This window comes from Danio aesculapii, chromosome 13, assembly GCF_903798145.1.
Source record: "Danio aesculapii chromosome 13, fDanAes4.1, whole genome shotgun sequence".
Classification (NCBI taxonomy): domain Eukaryota; kingdom Metazoa; phylum Chordata; class Actinopteri; order Cypriniformes; family Danionidae; genus Danio; species Danio aesculapii.
Genome location: NC_079447.1, coordinates 21542997 through 21555998, shown reverse-complemented (window position 1 = coordinate 21555998; position 13002 = coordinate 21542997).

Below are 13002 nucleotides of genomic sequence, written 5' to 3'. Positions count from 1 at the left end.
ACCACAAGGGAGGCCCTTTCTGGCAGGGACTGAGGGTGAATACCGTTCATCGTGATAGTGCTGAGGAGGCCAAGCTTTTTGGCATTTTACCCAAATGACCATACATCTACTTTGACAGTGACAGAGGAATCATGGCCAGAATCATTACAGGACCTTAGACCAGAGACAAAATATAATGCCAGTCTGACAGCCAATCAGGCACACGGCACATGCACTAAATGAGCACAGATAACTTCACAAACTGTCACACAGTCAGTTTACCTTCAACAAAATTACAGGGAGAGTTCACAGCAAAATAAAAATGATGATAACAATACATGTTTAAAAGTGCAGTATGTAAGTTTGACACCCAGTGGGTGAACTAGGTATTGCATTTCTGGATCAAAACAAACAGAAGTGTAGGTTGCCAGATTGAGGACCAAAAGGAGCGAGTCTGACAAACAAGCCTAAAGGTTGATTTAAATCATGTTCTATATAAAAGCAACAGCACGTGATAAAAGGAATATTCTCCATATTAAAATGAATTTTTGTTCTAATCAACACCTCGAATTGATATTAGAAACGGCTTCTATTTCTTGCAACTGAACAACAGAAAACTGAGAATGATCACCTCAGGTACACCTCATGTGCTTTAATCGGTGTTAAATGCTAATAATGTGAGTTTGAATGCCATTTTACATGACATTTATTGCCATACTATTGAAAGCAGCAGCAGATTTCACCTCAGATCTTGAAAAAAAAAATAAACTGTTTGAAATTGCACTTTAGAACTGTGACTCAACACAAGCCAACACATATCAGTGATTTAGCATGTACATATAATAATGTTAAAGAGGTTTAATACATATGAATTAGATTATAAATCTTACCATTTCGTTGGAGTGCAGTGAGTACACTATTCTGTGCTTCTGAATGTCTGCATTTAAATTTCTGTCGTGTTTAATCTGGTACAAACAGCCAAATTGCTTATCACTGCAAATTTTTTTTTACATAGCATGTCGTTAGGACACAGGGTTACAATTTAACCTGCTCACCCAATGTTTACGCTCGTAATATTTATATTATTGGATAATTAATTATGTGGAACTCTAAATCTGCACCTCATTTCGGAGTCTGCTACTGTCCACCAGAGGTCGCATTTCGGTCATAGGCGCATGCTTTGAGAGCCTTTCTGACTAAATGAAAGACATATGATGTTTTCCACAAAGACAACCAAGGGTGCTGAAACATAATTGGCTAAAGTGGCAGTGGGCGGGATAAAAGAACCAAGATAGCGTTCCGGCACGTAACAGACATTTTCAAAGCAGAATATCTGACTTCAGCATTGCTTTTCAGATAAACAAGAATGTTCATTTAGCATGTTTCTTAAATATCTGCAAACATATTATGGTATTTTTATGCTTCAGAAGAGTCAAAACCTTACATGATGCACCTTTAAAAACACCAAATGAGCATTTTAGAATGATTTTCTGAAGGACACTGAAGATTGATGAAGTATTGATGGTGGAAATCCAGCATTTCATTAGAGGAATAAATTACATTTTAAAATATATAAAAAGACACAACATACATTCGATTTTTTTTTATTTTTACATTTGATTTATTTATAAAAAACATTTATTTCAGAATATCTGCTGTAAATGCAGCCTTGGTGAGCACAAGTTTCCTTTTTTAAAAACAAAATAACATTTTGAAAGGAAAGTTAATGTCAAATTTTCTTTCCACTTTAGAGTTAGCGTTCAGAAGAAATGAAGAACATTACAGTTTCATGTTTAGCACACAGCCATGTTTACTGAGCTTTTTCACAGACTCACCAGGTCAAATAAGAGCAAACATACTTATTTGGTAAATGTCATTGTGATTATGCCACTAATGCTGAGCAGAGTTATGTAAAGGCCTGTGTGTGGGCAGCTCAGTGATGCCTGGATCCACAGCCCATGTGTGTGTGTGTGTGTGTGTGTGGGCATTAAGTGCCCCTGTCGACAGTATAAGTGTGTAGGTGTGATTGAGTGCTTCATGCTTTTAACAAAAGCTAGTTGTGTGCACTAATGTGCATGGTTTATTGAGTTTATACCAGCCAGTTTTGTTGTGTACATGTATACTGACAATGTGGACATTTGATCTAGCGTGTGTTTGGATTTCTGCCCACATTTTCTCTCAGGGCAGATACATGATCCCTTTCATTCATTTTCAGACACACATTCGTCACAAGTACTATTGATCTAATAATTGGCCTGTGGCATCTGTTTTGTCCGATCAACATCATGCTTTGAAGTGTATGGCATATCCCAGAATTCCACACTACCAAAATCATCTTTAACAAACCTCTCCAAAGGTCTACTGTAAGTGGTGCTGATAAAACTCTGTTAGCAATTTTCTGATCAGCAGCTTAGCAGATAATTACCTCTCTGGAGATTGTCATTCATTGTTTGGGAATTTGGACCAGTGTAATCCTGGACCTCTAAGCCTCAGAAACACCATGATTTGGGGTCAGTCATTACAGATTGTTATGTTATTTTAATGTCAGTGGAATAAATAAATCTTGTCGCTTTTGTATGTATGGTGCTATAAATATCAGTGCGAAGAGTTCAACACACTCTCGCTCAGTCCGGCTTAATGAAACAGACGGGTGGTAATCCATACTGAACATCCGGCATTTGTGTTTCTCAACATCATTTATACTGCCCTTCTACAAACTCCACAGAAATAATCAATATTGCTTTTTGAACTATTAATATCAGTGGTTATAAAACACAAATTTCCTGAACTTCCATTAATGCATTTCATTCCATTATATATATTTCCTAACAAGATTTGAAAAATGAAATGTTTTTTTTAAAGTTGTGACAAATGTTTTGGGCAGCATTTGCTAACATTTTGAGAACATTATTATGTTCTTTGAATAATTACTGGAAGAATGTTTGTTCGTAATTTTAAATCATCATGGGCTAGTAATTACTCCAGTCCTCAGTGTCATTTTATGTCATTTAATCCTTCAGAAATCATTGTAATATGTTGGTTTGGTGTTCAATAAACATTACTTGTATTATCATTGTCCAAAAAGGTTTATTAAACAACATCAATATACTGCATTGTTGCTAAATACACAATATAATAATAATGGGTTTAATAATAATAATAATAACAATAATAATAATAATAATAATAATAATAATAATAATAATAATAATAATAATAATAATAATAATAATAATTATAATCAAAATTATAATGGGCTTCACGGTGGCGCAGTAGGTAGCACGATCGCCTCACAGCAAGAAGATCGCTGGTCGAGCCCCAGGTGGGTCAGTTGCCATTTCTGTGTGGAGTTTGCATGTTCTCCCCGTTTTCGCGTGGGTTTCCTCCGGATGCTCCGGTTTCCCCCAAAAGTCCAAAACCATGGCCTATAAGTGAATTGAATAAGCTAAATTGGCTGTAGTGTGTGTATGCAAGAGTGTATGGGTGTTTCCCGGTGTTGGGTTGCTATTAATAATAACAATAATAATAATAATCTATAATAATATTAATAACAACAACAACAACAATATTAATAAAAATATAATAATAATAACAATAATAATAATAATAATAAGAAGAAGAATAAAAATAAGAAGAATAACCTATAATAATAACAATAATAATAATAATAATAATAATAATAATAATAATAATAATAATAATCTCCTTATAATTTACACTCCCCATAAACACTGCAATATTTATTATTTAACATTGGCACAATTAAAATTGCACATATTCATTGTTGCACTAATTCATCTTGATTTGTACATACCAACTCTACATATACATTTGTAATTATGTTCATATCTATCTGCATACCCCTGATTTTAAATAGCAAGCTGTATATATGCATACCCCTGATTTTAAATAGCAAGCTTGGGGCATTTTTCCTTCAGTTTTGTCTTCAGCAAGTGAAATGCAAGCTCAATCAGATTCAGGTCAGGTGATTGACTTGGCCATTGCATAACATTCCCCTTATTTCCCTTCTAAAATTCTTTGGTTGCTTTTGCAGTATACTTTAGGTCATTGCCCATCTGCTCTGTGAAGTGCCATCCAAGTTCTGAAGTATTTGGCTTAATATGAACAGAAAATATTGCCTAAAACACTTCAGAATTAATCCTGCTGCTTTTGTCAGCAGTCACATAATCAATAAATACAAGAGAACCAGTTCCATTGACAGCCATACATGCCCACGCCATGTCACTACTACCACCATACTTCACTGCTTAGGATCATGAGCAGTTCCTTTCCTTCTCCATACTCTTCTCTTCCATCACTCTGGTAAAAGTTGATCTTGGTCTCATCTCTCCGTAGGATGTTGTTCCAGCACTGTGGAGGCTTTTTTAGAACACTAACTTGGCCTTCCTGTTTTTGAGGCTCACCAATGGTTTGCATCTTGTGGTGAACCCTCTGTATTCACTCTGGTGTAGTCTTTTCTTGATTGTTGACTTTGACACACATACACCTACCTCCTGGAGAGTGTTCTTTATCTGGCCAACTGTTGTGAAGCATGTTTTCCTTACCAGGGAAAGAATTCTTCAGTCATCCACCATGGTTGTGTCCGTAGTCTTCTGGGTCTTCTGGTGTTGCTTACTGGTCCGTTCTATCTTTTTAAGAATGTTCCAAACAGTTTTTTTGACCACGCCTAATGTTTTTGCTATCTCTCTGATGGGTTGGTTTTGTTTTTTCAGCCTAATTATGGCTTGCTTGACTAGTGACAGCTCTATGGATCTCATCTTGAAAGTTACAGTAACAGATTCCAAATGCAAATAGCACACTTGAAATGAACTCTGGACCTTATATCCGCTCATTGCAATTACGATAATGAGGGAATAACACACACCTGGCCATGGAACAGCTTAAAAGCCAATTGACCTATTACTTTTGGTCCCTTAACAAGTAAGAGGCACATATGCAAACTATTGTAATTCCTACAGCATTCACCTGATTTGGATGTTACCCTCAAATTAAAGTTGACAGTCTGCATTTAAAGCACATCTTGTTTGTTTTATGTCAAACCGATTGTGTTTGTGTATAGAGCAAAAAATGTTAGAATTGTGTCGATGTCCAAATATTTATAGACCTAACTGTATGTTAGGGAAATATATTAAATATATAAAAAAAAAAAAGGAAAAAATCAAGAGAAACAAAAAATATATACCAAATTTAGACCAAATTGTGTAGCTTGTAATTTTTTTTGCAATATTTTGTTTAATGAAATGGATAAAAATCAAAATGGAGTGTTCCGTATAACCATCTATCTATACATACTGTATATGCACACACACAAATCTATCTAACTGAACCAGTAGTGGTAGTGTAAACTAACTTTGTGTATTTATTTATTATGAATTACACAAAATGTGTCTTACATATACAAAAAACAGAGATCACTGTTAATTATACACAAACAATTACAGAAAAGCAAACACAAACCTGCTGGTTCTGCGCTCTTTCTGTACTGGTCGAGGCTGGGCAGTTGGTTGGCACTCTCGAGGGACAGTTTATTATTGAGGTAAAGAAAGAGTACAATCACAAGAAAGATGAACACGCCGATGCCAGACAGGAACCCCAGAGCTTCAGGAGACACTGTACAGACACACAGAAAGACACAGATTGCTTAGATATACCAATAAGGTACAGTGAAAAGAAACAGAGAGAAAAGGGAAATCTATTTGAATGAATTCTGTTATACTGGTTTTATCATCAGCATTCAAATTCAAACTTCTTCCATTCACATCAAATTTTGTTTCCTTTTTCATATAAATATGAATATTATTCAGTAATATGTCTTGAATTCAGCTTGATCTATATAATTCAATCAACAACAGACCAATACGAAGAGCTAAAACACAAAGAAAGCAAGAAGAAAAAATATGGACAGCGAGTGCAGAGGGTTTGACCTCACAACCTTTTTAATTCATCAAGTTTGCTCCATGTGGCCATATATTTTCAGAAAGACAGAGGGAAACGACCCAGTTCCAGATGGCTGGTTTACCACTTCGAGAAGAAATAAACTTCACAGCGACCATTTCTGCATGAATTGTATCACAGCTTTGAGCAACTTCACACAAACCAATCCTGCAAGAGTAAGTGTGAATTATTCACACAAATTATGCAACATGATTCTGTCCCATCAGCCTCTCTGTCCCTCAGGATGGCAGTTTTAGAGCGGCTGTCTGACAGGAACAGAGTTAAATATTCAAAAGAGAGATCCTACCATTTTAGACACACTCTGATGATTCATGTTTCAAATGCTTTTAAATTTGTTTATTACAGCCATCTGATTTTTCAATCACAGCTCTTTACTCGACTCTCCAGTTGATAAAACGATTTAAGAACATTTTACAGAAATTTTGAAAGATTATTTCTAAATATTCTTTTAGGTTTTGATAGGTCTAGGTTTTAAAATGTTATTGAGGTATTTCTTTTGAGTGTTCTCTATACCTTTTGAAATATATAGTGGCATTTAAGACAAAAACACTTGACCAATGTGCAACTAAATGTTTCAGAAACGTCCCACGAGGAATGTTTTCATTTAAAGTTTTAATTAACTTTTGAAAATGTTGCCAAAAGCCGATGAGGGTGAGACAGGGTCAAAGGTCATTCACAATACAATTACACCAAAATAGAGAAAATCTATAATGTTCCATTTCAGAGTGTGTGGGGGGAAATGATGTTCAATGGAATGATCTTTGTTACATAAGAGCAGCTCTTGACCACTGCAACCACTGAGTTTCATGCTGTCAATGATTACGTTTACATGGACATCAGCAATTATTTAAATTAAATAATAAATTATTATTATTATTATTAAATTATTATTTTAATTATTTGCCTTAATCTGAATAAGACAGTAATATGATTAAGGCATTTACATGAGCTGCTTTTTGAATGTTCCTTTCATTATTTCGTTTTACATGTTATAGCACATCGCTCAATTAAAGTCATTGTGTCACTGCGCTATCCAAGTAATTTTAGCTGTTTTTTTTATTTATTTATTTTCCGACTTTAACTACAGTTCAGTAGTTTCACTTACATTCAGGAACATTTCATACATAGCGAGTTGTCGCTTCCCCTCCAACCTGATAGAGCTTGAGTGGTACTGCAGAGAGGAATGGCCAAAAGTTCCCAAAGACAGGTGTGCCAAGCTTGTTGCATTATATTCAAAAAGACTTGAGGCTAATTGCTGCCAAAGGTGCATCAACAAAGTATTGAGCAAAGGCTGTGAACACTTACAGTATGTGCATCTGATTTTCCAGGGTTTTAATTTTTTTTGATAAATTTGCAACAATTTCAAAAAATCTTTTTTTTCACATTGTCATTTTTAGGTTTTGTGTGTAGAATTTTGAGGAAATAAATGAATTTAATCCATTTTGGAATAAGGCTGTAACATAAAAAAAGTGGAAAAAGTGTAGCGCTATGAATACTTTCTGGATGCACTGTATGTGTCTGTGGTCCTTTATTGACTAAGTAGGTGCAGAGAATAGTGTCAAACAACCATGTGTGTGTGGAATATCCTGTCACAAAATGTGGCGAAAAGTCCTACATGACAGTAATAGTTTGATTGTGGTGTTTACATGCCTGAACTGCAATAATGCAACTAAAATCGGCATACTCCACATGTCTTAATTCCATTTCTGTTTAGTTCGATTATGACTTTAGTCAGATTAAGGTAATCAAAAATCGCTGTTTACATGGTAGACACTTAATCAGAGTATTGTCTTAATCATATTATTGGTGTCCATGTAAACATACTCAGTGATCCTGTTAAGCCCGTTGATCACAATCTAGCACTGAAACAATGGCCAAATGGAAAATAACAACACTCTTATGTCACGGTGGATGCTGTCATGAGTCAGACTAGACATTACTTACAGTATATATCATATTTTTTAGGGGGTGAATATGCTTGCACTTATAATATATTTTTGAAGTAGTACACTTTATTGCTATAAACTAAAAATTCTATTTTAATATATTTTTAAAAGTTTAATTGAATTTATACTTCATACTTAATAAGGTGAAAATTAAATGAGCTTTTTTTTAAAAACAAGCTAAATAAAATTTAAAAACATAGCAAAAAATTGTCTTGTTATAAGAAATATGTCAATATTAAGTGAGTTTTTTTCTTGTATTAAGGAAAACTCACTTAATCTTGGCATATTATGTATTAATACGAGACCGTATTTATTTGTTTGTCTCAAAAATTAATTTAAGAATTTATATATTTTTGAACTAGAAACAAAACAAAAAAAAAATCTAATAAAAGCAGTTTTTTTGAAGTGTAGTCAAAATATCTAATGATAGTATAACATGATTAGTAGGAAATGTAATAACAGAAATGCTGCTAAGCCATTACAAACATCAATAAAAACAACAGGTGAAAAGACATGACTGATCTTTAACTTCCTAAAATCTAGAGTGACACTTTCTGATGTCAGTTTCTGAATGCAGGCACAGGCAATGAGTGTGTGAGGCGAATCTGGTCAAACAAACACTTATAAAACAGCTCTTCCTCCATCTGCTATTTTTAGCAATGCTAATTGATTTCCAGCCTGTGCTTTTCCTGATCAATGCAATGAAAACATTTCCCTGATGACCCATATGCCTTCTCTTCTCTTTCCTTCCGTTCTGTCATTTACAGTTCTTTCTGCTTTCTGTCCTGCCTTGTTCTGTTAAAAATAAACTAGAGAACTGAATATGAGGAGCATTTCACCATCAAATAATTAAAAACATAATCAAGACTTCCTGAAAGTCCTGCAGTTAGATGCTAGTTCAAGAAGTTCTGAGACAGAGACATTAGTAACAGGTTTAAATACAATAATGCACTGTACTGTGAGCTCTTACTGTCAGTCACTATGCATAAACAGAGACAAGGAGACAGGAGAAACTGGCAACTTTCAGTACCGTCAAGAACTCAAGGAGGGAACAGATACTGTAACTGTTTAAGTTTAGAAGGGGATATATGTATGTTTTTGATTGGTTATTGAGGGTAAAAAGCACAGCATACATTTACACATTCATCTAAACTACTAGAAACAAGGGATTCTGAATTCTATATTTAAAGCATCTTTAACCCTTTAACTTGCACTCTTTCATTTAATTATTCATTTTACTTTGGTTTAGTCCTTTTATTCATCAGGGGTCGCCACAGCGGAATGAACCGACACCTTATCCAGCATATGTTTTTTTTTACGCAGTGGATGCCCTTACAGCCGCAACCAGTCTTTTGTTGTACAGGTATATGTTTTGCAATAGCCAAAAATATATGGTGTGAGTTTCCTTTTATGCCAAAAATAATCCAAATATTAAGTAAAGATCAAGTTCCATGAAGATATTTAGTAAATTTTCAACTGTAAATATATAAAAATATTTTTTATTTAGCCAATTAAAGTGTGAATCAATGAAGTGTAATGTAAAACAGGAGGAAGAAAGAAGCGTACATCTTCATTATTATTAGAGAAGAAGAGAAAGAAATAAAGAAAGAAAGAAAAAAAAGAAAAAGATGAATGGAGACACATTCCATGATTTTAAAAGTCACAGCTTACATTTACATATTCATCTAAACTACTAGAAACAAGGGATTCTGAATTCTATTTAAAGCATTTTTAGCCATTTAACTTGCAGTCTTTTAAGAGAAAAAATGTGACAATTTGTTTGCATAAATTGTGTTTGTTTTTTAAATGCTTTATAGGGCACTTGTTGGAAAAACTCTGGAGTTTGCTGGCATTTATTATTATTTTTTACGTAACTTTTATGACTTAATCAACATCAATGAAGTTACCATATTTGACCCTGGACCTTATGTTTTATGTTGTACAGGTATATTTTTGCAATAACCAAAAATATATGGTGTGAGTCAAAATGATAGATTTTTCTTTTATGTCATACATAATCCAAATATTAAGTACAGATCAAGTTCCGTGAAGATATTTAGTAAATTTTTTACTGTAAATTTATAAATATTTTTATTAACATTTTAATCAATCAATCAATCAATCAATCAATCAATCAATCAAATCAATCTATTTATTTATTATTTATCAAAAATGGAATTTAAAGTTGTCTTAAGCACTTCATTAAGATAACTTTAAATGTGTTTTTCTCATTTTTTTTTAAATCTCAAGATTCTAGATTTTCAAATATTGTCCTGTAAAAAAAAATCAATGGAAAGCTTATTTATTTAGCATTCAGATGATGCATAAATCACAATTTTTAAAAATGTTTTTTAGTTGCCCTGGGTCATATATATTGTTCTTCCTCCTATAAAGGATTAGTGATAACCTATGCACAAAACGTCAACAGGCAGTTATGATGCCTGTTCAAGATTTAAAAGCACAGTTCACTCCCAAAAATTCGGATGGTTGTCCATGAAATTACAATTAATGAAAACATCATAAATGAAAACAATACATAGACCATGACATATCACTCAAATATAAACTTTTAGTTAGATCTTTTCTCTTCTGATCACAAAGGCTGCTTATACTAAATTTTTCTGACAGACGGGCATTTATTGTGAGTAGTTGCTCAATTTTTTTATCAAACTAGTTTTTTTTAATCGATCAAATGTATGTGTTGCCAAATGGCAACACTGTACAATATTGCAATTGCTTAGCTAGCTAGCAAGGTCAGCTGTAAACTTTTAAGTTGTAACAATAACAACATGATTGCTAGTTATATAATGTTGATTAGTTGTATGTTAATGGAATTTACATTATGACTAAAATCTAGTTTTAATGGTAATACTACTTTGAGTAGATATGAATACAGGGAACAGTGTATTAGTGAGCACCACCATGTTCGATGGTAAGTGAAAGAAGAAAAGGACAGAACTGGCTCTTCATGCAGATGAAAGTGAGGATGAGATGGGTTTTAGTGACCATGAAAATGATGCAGACTGGACATTTGATAAGAGCAGTGATGAAGACAGTTCAAGTAAGTTAGCTCTGAGGCAGATAAGACAGGCATATTAAAGTATATAGCCTAATATATAAACATTGTTAGCTAGTAGCTACATTACTCTGATGCATCTGGATATATTAGACTTGTTATTTATTTGTTATAATATTTACTGGAAAAAATATTTATATTTACTGTATGTTGTGTACATTATAATACAATATTATGTTTGTTTTTAATAATATTCAGCCAAAAAAATTGAATAAATGAAAGCTGTTGGAATATGAGTTGTTGGAAAGTATGTATAAGGTGTCATTTATAAGTTCTGTGTTAAAGCTTATAATACTGCAACACCAATTAAATCAAAACAAACAACAAAATTATTAATTATAAGGAAAATTCTAAATTTGACATTATTAGGATCCACTGTTGGACATTGTTGCCATATGGTTAAGCCATTTTAAGAAAAGACAAACAGTCAAATATTATTTTATAGATCTATCATAATTCGTGCAGTAGAGGGTTAAGTTACATTGCATCTACATGTCAACTAATTCTCATTAGATTATAAGTAGACTGTTAGGTTGGGGTTAGGGTTATTGTAAGTTGATATGTAGCTACTTGCAAAGTTTCTTATTGTCAGTTAAATGTCTGTTGAAGGAGCATATCAACAGATATTAAGCAGACAGTCTACTAATACTCAAATGGACCATCAAAATAAAGTGTTACCAAGTTTTAAATCAGATAAATACAGCATTATAAATATAATACGATTACCTTGTTAGCCAATAAAAGTGTGAATCAATGAAATGTAATATGAAACAGGAGGAAGAAAGAAGAGAAGAATGTCTTCATTATTATTAGAAAAGAAGAAAAAGAAAGAAAGAAAGAAAGAAAAAGAAAGAGAAAGAAAGAAAGAAAGAGAAAGAAAGAAAGAAAGAAAGAAAGAAAGAAAGAAAAAAAGAAATAAAGATGAATGGAGAAACATTCCATGCTTTTATTGCATCTTATATGTAGAGAAAAACACTTGAGTCAGTGTAAGAGTCTGCACACTTGTTGCACAATGCAAAACTTCATCTTTCTAATGCAAATCCAGGTCATCAGACCTGAGAAAACCACCTGAGCCTGGACAGAATCTGGGTCAGTGAAAAAAAGTGCAGCTGGACAGAGCGATTTATCTGGAGGTAAAACACAGATGACATATTCAAATTCCGAAAAAGCAGACCTATGCTAAACCCTTAAAATATCCCGAACATATCTATCTACCATAAATAAAGCCAGCTCACATGAATACATTAGTTCTGATGCAAAGTCTGCATGTCTCTGTGATAGTTTGTGCATAGCACCGATTCAAATCATCTTTTTTATGGTACATCATTATCACACCATTATAGCTAGAAATTGCCTTCTTATTCTAGGATACCGTTGGCTGGTTCGGTTGTCATAGAAACAGGTAAAAGCATGTCAGGAGGCTCAGGCACCTCTGAATTATAAAATACTACAGACACAAACACTCTCACAAAAAATACACTGCCAATGTTGTAAACTCCCACATAACAACAGAGCAGAAGTGCTCTCTGAGGCCCACGCATGCACACACACACACATGGATGCTGAACACAAGCATACATGTCTGCTAGATGATGCTGCAAATCCATAAACACACACAGGTCTAGTCATGTATGAGCAGAGAGAAAGCAGTAAAATCTTCCTTCAGCTGATTCTATAGGGCCTAAATCAGCTCTGCTTAAAATGACATTGAAATATATTTATACTGCAGGTATTAACATTTATCTGTCAGTGCATTCCCTTCACTTTCTCTGAAGTAATTCACCAAAATAAATCGGACCTCCCAAAGTTCACTGGAGAACGTTTTAGACTATCGTTAAAGTTCACTCACACTTTGTCAAACTGCACTATAACCAGTGGTGGAAAGAGTACTGAAAAATCATACTTTAGTAAAAGTACTATTACTTGCTTAAAAATGTAGTGTAAGTAGAGTAAAAGTATCTGTTGTAAATATTACTCAAAGTATGAGTAGAAGTAGACCTTTCAAAAGTACTCAAGAGTAGTGAG